The following is a 9,791-nucleotide window of genomic DNA, read 5'->3' as shown; positions in this document are numbered from 1 at the left end:
GGGAGGAAAGAGCTTGGTCCGAAGAATTGTATTGCTTTGGAACCCTATACCTCGTGGGTTAGAAGGAGAGCTTCTGAGTACCTTATGCCTTATGATTACCCGAGACCTACATCTATGGTTATGGCTGGGCCTTCAACCCTCCCTGACCAAGGAGTAGAGGAGTTGAGAGACGAAGACCGTTCGCGTGCTTGGATCCGTGAGCGAGAGGAGCTACTTCAGCAGCTTAGAGATAAGGATGCATTGATAGAGTTTCTTGAGCATCAGGTTATCGACGAGCCTGATGATATGGTGACTTCTCTTCTTCCTCAGTCTTCCAGGTTTTGGAAGAGGAAGTACGATCGACTCGCAAAGGAGAAGGCAAATATGGAAGCAGCCTATGAGAGAGAGGTGAAGAGGCTTCGTGCAGCTTATCTTCCAGTCTCAAGAGCTTTGGATGATTGTTTCTAGGGTTCCATAGGATGTTCATTTTCCTTCTCTCTTGTATTGTATTTGGTTACCAAGATTGTACTTCTTTGGTGTAAAAATATTTTCCAGATATTATTGATATTATATTTCCATATATGTCTAAATGATTAATATTTCCAAAATATTTGCAAATAGGACTCTAAAGTTCCTCTGATTAAAAAATAAATCATATGCACAAGCATTACATGCATCATGTGCATAAGCAGGTTTTGTTCCAGGGCTTCTTGATCAATGGCCTAACTCTGTGTTCTTCATTTATTTTGAAGACAAGCTGACGCATCGGTACTATACCAGAGCCAAATCATCAAAGCTAATGGATCACCTAGAACAAGAGAACAGAGAATTGAAGGAGGAAGTGGCAAGATTGACTGCCCTGATGGAGTCTTTCTTGGCCGCCCAAAGCCAGTCTTCTCCAACGCCTTCAACTCCTCCCCAGAGGACAGTCATTTCTGAGATTGCCTCCTCAACCGTGCCTGCTACCAATGCCCATTTTGCGCCTACTGCTATGCCAGCCGGGTTTCCCTAGGGGATGCCCGCGAACTTTGTTCCCGAGGGGCTCACCCCAACTTTTGCTTCTCTGCCGACATCTAGCCCGGTCCTTCTTGTGCCACCTCCAGTCGTGCACACTTTACCGAGAGTAGATGACACCATTTACCACTCTGAGCCATCTGAGGGCCTAGACGTGTATGAGAAAATGGATGCTATGAACGATCAATTCCTTGAGCTTCGCAAGGAACTCAAAACTCTCAGAGGGAAGGACCTCTTTGGCAAATCTGCTGCTGAGCTTTGCATTGTTCCCAATGTCAAGATTCCTGTCAAATTCAAAGTGCCTGACTTTGAAAAGTACAAAGGAAACACTTTCCCGCTCATCCATCTGGTTATGTGTGCACGAAAGATGTCGACTCAGACCGACAATGATCAACTCCTGATCCACTACTTCAAGGATAGCCTGTCATGTGCCGCTTTGAGATGGTACATGGGTTTGGATAGTGTGAACATCCGCTCCTTCAATGACATTGGCGAAGCCTTCGTCAAGCAATACAAATACAACATTGATATGGCTCCCGATAGGGACCAACGGAGGGCCATGTCCCAGAAGGATAAGGAAACTTTTAAGGAGTATGCCCAGAGGTGGTGAGAATTGGCTGCACATATTGTGCCTCCGCTAGAAGAGAAGGAAATGACCAAGATCTTTCTGAAGACCTTGAGTTCATTCTATTATAAGCGGATGATTGCTAGCGCTCCCTCTGACTTCACCGAGATGGTGAACATGGGGATGTGTCTAGAAGAAGGAGTCAGGGAAGGGCGCCTGACTAGAGAAGAAGGCTCTTCTGCCAAACGTTATGGGGAGTTTGCGAAGAAGAAAGATGGAGAGGCACATGCTGTGACCTCCCATATTCAATCCAGAAGACCTTTTATGAAGAGGAAGACTGTGCGTCCAGCCAGTAACCAGCACCAGGTGGCTCATATAGCACCTGTTTTCAGAGAAAATCAGCAATATCAGCATCAATATCAGAACCAGCAACAACAACATCAACAATATCAACAACAACAACACCATCCTTAACAGCAGGCCTACCAGCCTCGAAACAACAATCAGACCAGTACAAGCTATGATAGGAAAAGGATCACTTTTGATCCTACTCCCATGATTTACGCAGAGCTATATCCTTCTTTAATTAAAAGGAAACTGATCACTCCACGTGACCCACCTGCTATACCTACCAACCCTCAATGGTGGTATAAGCCTGAGCTTCATTATGTTTATCATTCCGGTGCTCCCGGACATGATATGGAGAATTGCTACCCATTGAAGACCAAGGTGCAAGACCTTGTGAGAAGCGGTATATTGTTTTTCGAGGACGTAGGTCCTAACGTGAAGAAGAACCCATTGCCTGAGCATGGGAAGTCTGCTGTCAACATGGTTCAGGGTTGCCCTGGTAAATACAAGGTCCGATATGTCAGCCATATCCGACAATCTTTGGTCGAGATGCATAGACTATTGTGTGGATACAGTCACTACGAGCATGATCATGACAGTTGCCGTGTTTGCACTGTCAATGAGAGGGGATATCGTCAAGTCAGAAAAGACATTGATAACATGAAATAATATCACATTTTTGGACTCGATTCAATTAAATTATATTATTATTTGTTTCGATTTATTCTATATTATTCGATATTACTTGGTATTTTCCTTCTATTTATTTCAGGTAACACTATTTGAAGCATACGTGAAAAAGAAAGAAATGGGGTGCAAAAAGAGGATGAAAAGCATTTCACTAGAGCCCAGCCCACAAAGAAGCGCTGAGACCCTGTGACGACCGCCACACAAGGTGTGACGAGCATCACGCCCCCCTGCCAAGTGTTACGAGCGTAACACAAGGTGTGACGAGCGTCACACCCCCATTCCTATATTTTTGGGTTTGACGCGTAACAGAAGCACGTTCATCCTTTTTCTTCGCTTGACCAGTTGACGCGTGACAAAACCTACTGAATGGACCTTGGAAGAAACGGTCACTTGATGGATTGGTATAAATAGGACCAATTATGGAACCCTGAAGCTCTCGCTCAATTTTCCAGTTTTCGGCACCGTGCATTATTTTTACTGCTTTTTAATTTTTCAGCACTCTACTTTCCTAGCAATTTTTATTTCCTTTTATTTTCAAGTCAATTTTCAAAGCATTCAATTAATTTTTCACACAATAGTTTCTACACCGGAAACTATTGTGTATCTTTTACTGGATCTAACCTTACGTTAGGTCATAGTATTTTATTCCTTCGTTTTTATTTTCCTGTCCGATCGAAGATTGTGAAGAACAAATCCAACCGGTTTGTGGTGGAGTGTTCAAAGCATCGAAGCTAGGAATAATAAAGATTTCTATTAATTTTACAGGTTCTTTAATTTTATTGTTTTAATATTATATATGCTCTGCACTGCTATTTATCTATACTGTTTTCCTGATATGGCCGTATTTAAGCATAATAATTGTTTAGGTCTGTTTAACATGTCCGGCTAATTAATTTAGATATCGGTATGTAAAGTAAGCGGAATGAAGGAATCAAAACTAAGTTGGTTTAAATTTATTTAAAAATATAATCACTCTTTTTATGGTCTAAATTTACAGAATTAATACCAAAGTTTTGTACGAGAGTAAAAGACATAAAGAAGTTAAAATCAATAGAACGACAGTTTGAGCTTTTAACTGGACAGTGTAAATTGAGCATTAACTTTAAATCAGGGCGAGAGCAATTTTTAAGGTTAATTAAATTCTAATCATTTTCGAAAAGTATTTTTAAAGGTTAGATGTGAGGACGAGAGTTAAGCATTTAGATTTAATCATATAATCTAAGTCAACAGAGCGAGAGTTTGAGACGAGGGTGTTTAAACGATAAGTATTTTCTTAAAAAGAGTTTCTAAAGATTCTATTGTTTTCAAAAAATGATTTTAGACTTAACGAAATAGTGAGAGCTTACGTTAATTTAAAGTCATAGTTTTATTCAACAGAGCGAGAGTTTGAGAAAAGACTTTTAATCAATAGTGTGTATTGAAAGGACTTATTTTAAAACCAAGAAACCAACGAAGATTTGATTCCCTAATTACGCCGAACTACATACCGATATCCGCGTTATCTCTGACATTTAATCTAGATCTTATTTTAGTTTTACTTTTCCCCCTAATCATCAAAGGATCATCCGCCTTAGCTTTACGAAGTAACCTTAGAAAAACGGTATATCGATTCATAAGTCCCCGTGGGATCGATATCTTTTAAAACTACGCGATTAGACTGTGCACTTGCAGTTAATACCCCAATCGACTCATAAAGTCGCGATCAAGTTTTTGGCGCCGTTGCCGAGGACTTTTATTTAGTCGATATCATAACTCTTCTGTTACGCTGTAGAGACTAAGGCAATTTTTATTTCTTTCTTTAGTTGACTTGTATGCCACACACTCGCACACACTGCGAACCGTTTTACTTACGAATCATAGACGTTGAACGATATCTCCGAGTCTTACGACGAATTCGAGAGATTCGTACTACAAACAATCTTCCTCCCATCGAAATTCCTGATCTTAAAAATCTTCTTCCTTCGCTGATACCCGAGATGGCAGAACCAGCTCGTGCTCTTCGAGATTACGCCGCTCCATCGCAAGATGAGCCGCATTCGAGTATTGCTCCACCTGCAATCGAAGCAAACAACTTTGAACTTAAACCTTCGCTGTTGTAGGCAGTGCAACAAAATCAATTCTCTGGAAATCCTACCGAGGATCCAAACCTTCATTTATCCGTATTTGTCCAATACGCTGATACTGTTAAAGCTAATGGTGTCACTTCAGAGGCAATTCGACTTCGTCTTTTTCCTTTCTCGTTAAGAGATAAATCTAGAAGATGGCTTCAATCTCTTCCTTCCAACTCAGTCACCACATGGAATGAGTTGAAAAAAGTCTTTCTTGCCCGATATTTTCCTCCAAGCAAAACAGCTATGTTGAGAGCCCAGATAAATGGATTTAAACAGAAATATAATGAGTCTCTTTTCGAAGCATGGGAAAGATACAAAGACATGATGAGACTTTGTCCACACCATGGTCTAGAGGACTGGCTAGTAATTCATACCTTCTATAATGGTCTCTTGTACGACACAAGGTTAACAATAGACGCCGCCGCAGGTGGTGCGCTTATGGATAAACCTTATACCGATGCTTATCAACTTATCGAAAGCATGGCCCAAAATCATTATCAGTGGGGAAGCGACCGAACAATTGTAGAAAAACCTCAAACGAAAAGTGGCATGTACGAGATAAGTAGCCTTGATCATGTTAATGCAAAAGTGGATGCTCTTGCCCAGAAAATTGAAAGTTTAAATGTATCACCTCCAGCCACCGTGGTTGCCGTAACTCAAAATTGCGAAGTCTGTGGAATCCAAGGTCACACTCCTACAGATTGTCAACTCTTAACAGGAATCTAAGCAGAGCAAGTGAACTATGCTCAAGGAAATCCCTACTCGCATACCTATAACTCAAACTGGAAGAATCATCCTAATTTTTCATATAAGAGTAATAATGCTTTATACGCACCAGGTCAATCTCCCAGTCAAACCCCAACTATACCCCCTGGATATCAAAAGCCGACCCCATCTACTCCTAACAATAACGTTCCTAGGAAATCCAACTTGGAAATCATGATGGAGAACTTCATAGCTTCTCAACAGCAAACCAATAAAGAGTTCTTAAACCAGAATGTACACACAAACGAACAGATTAAACAACTAGCAAGTAAAGTAGATGCCCTGGCTACCCATAACAAAATGCTGGAAACACAAATCTCACAAGTAGCTCAACAACAAGCGCCTACTGCTGCCCCAACTGGTACATTTCCTGGACAACCCCAACCTAACCCGAAAAGCCACGCTCATGCAATTATATTGAGAAGTGGAACAGAGGTAGAAGGACCATCTGACCCAAGAATTGAAAACCAAAACTCTAAAAAGTTAACTGAGGAAGAAAATAAACCTAAGGAAAAGGAAGAGAGTAATAAGGAAACCGTAGAAAAGAAAGAACCTTATGTACCTCCACCGCCTTATAAACCACCTATCCCTTATCCTCAAAGGCTTATTAAAACTAAAGATGCGGGCCAATTTAAAAAATTTGTTGACCTACTGAAACAATTAAACGTCACAATTCCGTTTACAGAAGCTATTACGCAAATGCCCTCATATGCTAAGTTTTTAAAAGAAATCTTATCTAATAAAAGGAAACTTGAGGATAGCGAAACCGTTACACTCACTGCTGAGTGTAGCGCAATAATCCAGAATATGCCTCCTAAACTTAAAGATCCTGGTAGTTTCTCTATACCCTGTCACATAGGAAAATTTGTCATAGACAAAGCGTTGTGTGATTTAGGAGCCGATATCAGTGTTATGCCCTTATCCATATGCAAGAAACTGGAAATGGGAGAATTAAGACCAACTAAAATGTCTGTGCAATTAGCAGATCGTTCCGTTAGATATCCCGTAGGAATTCTTGAAAACGTTCCCGTGCACATGGGTCAATTCTACATCCCAACCGATTTTATAATTATGGACATAAGGGAAGATGAAGTTACACCCATTATATTGGGAAGACCCTTCTTAGCAACCGCCGGTGCCATCATAGACGTAAAACGAGGACGACTCACTTTCGAAGTAGGAGAAGAGAAAATTGAGTTCATTCTTTCCAAATTTTTGAAAGCACCTGCAATAGAAGACACATGTTACTTCATGGATATCATCGATGAATGCATAAAAGAAACAGAATTAGAAAATGACAAATTGTCTGACTATCGTGTAGAAGACAGACTAAACCAATGTTTAGCAATAACATCGGATCCTACGCAATGCCTTAAGAAACCAACCCTCGACCTGAAAAAACTTCCCAAAAATATGAGATATGAATTCCTAGACTTAGAACTTGAACGACCAGTGATAGTAAATGTAGACCTAGGAAAACTCGAAACCGAAAAACTCCTACATATCTTAAGAAAATATCCAACTGCACTAGGATACAACATCACCGATCTTAAAGGGATAAGTCCTTCTATTTGTATGCACCGCATCATGCTAGAAGAAGACTGTAAAACTTCTAGGGAACACCAGAAGAGACTAAACCCGATCCTGAGTGAGGTAGTGAAGAAGGAAGTAACGAAGTTATTAGAGGCAGGTATCATATATCCTATATCTGATAGCAAATGGGTTAGTCCCGTACACGTAGTACCAAAGAAGGGAGGTATAACCGTGATCGAAAATGAAAAAGGAGAAACTATAACCAAACGAATCGAATCGGGATGGAGAATATGCATTGACTATAGGAAACTAAACAAAGCAACCCGAAAAGATCATTTTCCTTTACCATTCATAGACTAGATGTTAGAACGATTAGCAAAGCCTTCTCATTTCTGCTATCTAGACGGTTACTCAGGCTTCTTTCAAATACCAATTCATCCTGATGACCAAGAAAAGACAACGTTCACATGTCCTTTTGGTACCTTCGCTTATCGACGAATGCCGTTTGGCTTGTGCAAAATGCTCCCGCAACCTTCCAAAGGTGCATGATGGCAATATTCACCGATTTTCTCGAAAACATCATGGAAGTCTTTATGGATGACTTTTCCGTATGCGGACAAAGTTTCGAAGAATGTCTTGAAAACCTAGAAAGAGTTCTAGAACGATGTGTAAAAGTAAACCTAGTACTTAATTGGGAAAAATGTCACTTTATGGTACAAGAAGGAATTGTTTTAGGACACATCATATCAAATAGAGGAATCGAAGTAGACAAAGCCAAAATAGAAGTAATCGAAAACCTTCAACCTCCGAAAACTGTGAGAGAAGTACGAAGCTTCCTAGGACATGTTGGTTTTTATTGACGATTTATTAAAGATTTCTCTAAAATAACTAAACCTTTAACCGGATTACTAATGAAAGATGCTGAATTCATCTTCGACAATAAATGTTTAGAAGCATTTCAAACGCTTAAACAAGCATTGATCTCCGCGCCCATAATGCAGACTCCGGATTAGAATGAACCATTCGAAATAATGTGTGACGCAAGTGACTACTCCGTAGGCGCTGTTTTAGGAAAACGAAAGGATAAAAAACTTCACACCATATATTATGCAAGTAGAACTCTAGATGAAGCACATATGAATTACGCCACGACCGAGAAAGAACTTTTAGCAGTAGTATTTGCGCTAGATAAATTTCGTTCTTACTTGGTCGGAGCTAAAATAGTCGTTTACACTGACCACGCTGCCATTAAGTACCTCTTAACAAAAAAGGATGCTAAACCTAGACTCCTAAGGTGGATCTTGTTGTTACAAGAATTTGATTTGGAAATCAAAGATAAAAAAGGAACTGAAAACGTAGTAGCAGATCACCTTTCTAGACTTGAAAACCTGGAACCGGAAAGAACATCGATCAATGATGACTTCTCGTACGATAAACTTATAGCTAATTTGGAAGAAAATAGAGCTGATGAACAGGTAGAGACCACCTTGGCTGTATGCGTTACACCATGGTACGCCGACTTTGTCAATTATTTAGCCGCCGGAATAGTTCCACTTAATTCATCCTACCAGCAAAAGAAACGATTCTTCCATGACATGAAACATTATTACTGGGACGACCCTTTACTTTTCAAAAGAGGCCCCGATGGTATTTTCCGTCGGTGTATACCTGAAGAAGAGGTAGAAAGCATAATCCAACATTGTCACTCCGCTCCTTATGGTGGACACGCAAGTACATCCAAGACCTGTTCTAAAATCCTACAAGCCGGTCTTTATTGGCCAAACATATGGAAGGATGTGCATGCTGCTGTCAAGAAATGTGATAGATGTCAACGCACAGGAAACATATCTAGACGTGACGAGATGCCATAAAAGGGCATTTTGGAAGTAGAGATTTTCGACGTGTGGGGAATAGATTTCATGAGACCTTTTCCACCTTCTTTCGGTAACAAGTACATACTCGTAGCGGTTGACTACGTATCAAAATGGATTGAGGCTATAGCCTCTCCAACAAACGACACACGAGTAGTAACTAGACTCTTTAAGAATATAATCTTTCCAAGATTTGGTGTCCCAAGAATAGTCGTCAGTGATGGTGGATCGCATTTCATATCTAAGGTACTCGAAAAACTACTATTTAAGTATGGTGTAAAACATCGAGTGGCAACACCTTACCATCCTCAAACCAGTGGACAAGTGGAAGTGTCTAAGAGAGAAATTAAACAAATATTGGAAAAAACAATCGCCACCTCAAGGAAAGACTGGTCATCAAAATTACCCGAAGCTTTATGGGCATATCAAACCGCTTACAAAACTCCCATAGGAACAACCCCATTTAATCTTATTTATGGTAAATCTTGCCACCTCCCAGTAGAGTTAGAACATAAGGCCTATTGGGCTATTAAAAATTTAAATTTAAACTATAAGGCCACCGGTGAAAAGCGAATCCTTGATATAAACAAATTAGAAGAACTTAGACAAGACGCATACGAAAGTGCCAGAATCTACAAGGAAAGAACGAAAAAATGGCATGATAAGCGCATATCAAGGAAAACTTTCAAACAAGACGATGTAGTCCTTTTGTTCAACTCTAGGCTTAAGTTATTCCCAGGAAAACTACGATCTAGATGGTCAGGCCCTTTCCAAATTACTAATGTTTTCCCTAGTGGAGCTGTGGAAATTAAAGGAAAATCTATGGAAGCATTTATCGTAAACGGGCAGCGTCTGAAACATTATCACTATGATGAAAACAATGAAGACTCACAAGTCCTGCACTTAGACGTATTG

At 40.2% G+C, this 9,791-nt stretch overlaps 1 non-coding gene across 1 annotated transcript; it reads right to left on the bottom strand.

The window, feature by feature from the left end:
• Positions 1-4,950: 4,950 nt before the first annotated feature.
• On the bottom strand, positions 4,951-5,057 carry LOC127116179 (small nucleolar RNA R71). Its single transcript, XR_007801157.1, has one exon. It is a non-coding gene; the product is annotated as a small nucleolar RNA R71 (small nucleolar RNA).
• Between the last annotated feature and the right edge of the window lie 4,734 nt (positions 5,058-9,791).

This window comes from Lathyrus oleraceus, chromosome 1, assembly GCF_024323335.1.
Source record: "Lathyrus oleraceus cultivar Zhongwan6 chromosome 1, CAAS_Psat_ZW6_1.0, whole genome shotgun sequence".
In the NCBI taxonomy this organism is placed as follows: domain Eukaryota; kingdom Viridiplantae; phylum Streptophyta; class Magnoliopsida; order Fabales; family Fabaceae; genus Lathyrus; species Lathyrus oleraceus.
The sequence above is the reverse complement of the archived record's forward strand: the minus strand, read 5'-3'. Positions and strand labels throughout refer to the sequence as shown.